Source organism: Mus pahari, unplaced genomic scaffold (genome assembly GCF_900095145.1).
Source record: "Mus pahari unplaced genomic scaffold, PAHARI_EIJ_v1.1 scaffold_8897_1, whole genome shotgun sequence".
Taxonomy (NCBI): domain Eukaryota; kingdom Metazoa; phylum Chordata; class Mammalia; order Rodentia; family Muridae; genus Mus; species Mus pahari.
Genome location: NW_018391999.1, coordinates 1 through 1,291, shown reverse-complemented (window position 1 = coordinate 1,291; position 1,291 = coordinate 1).

Sequence of the window (1,291 nt, the reverse complement as noted above, 5' to 3'; positions counted from 1 at the left end):
TGGGAATAGAGGTCCCTTGGTCTTGCAAACTTTATATGACCCAGCACAAGGGAAGGCCTGGGCCAAGTAGTGGGAGTGGGTGGGTAGGGGAGCAGAGGCAAGGGGGGGAAGGTATAGGGAACTTTCGGGATAGCATTTGAAATGTAAATAAAGAAAATAATAATAATAAAACTGAATTTAAAAAAAAGAATGGAAACTACACCCTAGAAAAACCAAGAAAATAATCCTTCAACAAACCTAAAAGAAGAAAGCCGCAAGAACAGAATCCCAAATTTAACAACTAAAATAACAGGAGGCAATTACTTTTCTATAATTTCTCATAACATGAATGTAATCAATTCTACAATAAAAAGACACAGGCTGGCTACACAAACATGACCCAACATTTTGCTGCTTACAGGAAACTCACCTCAAGGAAGAGGACAGATATTACCTCAGAGTGAAAGGGTGGAAAACAATTTTCCAAGCAAATGGTCCGAAGAAACAAGCTGGAGTAGCCATTCTAATATTGAATAAAATTGATTACCAACCCAAAGTTATAAAAAAAGGCAAATAATCATAATCATAAAAGGTAAAATCTACCAATCAATCAATAAAATTGATTACCAACCCAAAGTTATAAAAAAAGGCAAATAATCATAATCATAAAAGGTAAAATCTACCATGATGAACTCTCAATTCTGAATACCTATGCTCTAAATACAAGAGCAGCCACATTCATTAAATAAACTTTAGTAAGCTCAAAGCACACATTGCACCTCACACAATGATAGTGGGAGACTTCAACACCCTACTCTAACCAATGAACAGATCCTAGAAACAGAAACTAAACAGAGACCCATTGACACTAACATAAGTTATGAAACAAATGGATTAATAGATGGCTAAAGAACATTTTATCCTAAAACAAAAGGATATACCTTCTTCTCAGCACAACATGATACCTCCTCCAAAACTGACCATATAATTGGTCAAAAACAGGCCTAAACTGATACAAAAATATTGAAATTATCCCATGCATCCTATCAGATCACCACGGACTAAGGCTGATCTTCAATAACAGCATAAATAATCGAAAGTCAACATTCAAGTGGAAACTGAACAACACTCTACTCAATGATACCTTGGTCAAAGAAGAAATAAGAAAGAAATTAAAGACTTTTTAGTGTTTAATAAAAATGAATTCACAACATACCCAAACTTATAGGACACAATGAAGGCAGTACTAAGAGGAAAACTCATAGTCCTGAGTGCCTCTGAAAAGAAACTAGAGAGAGCATGTACTAGCAGC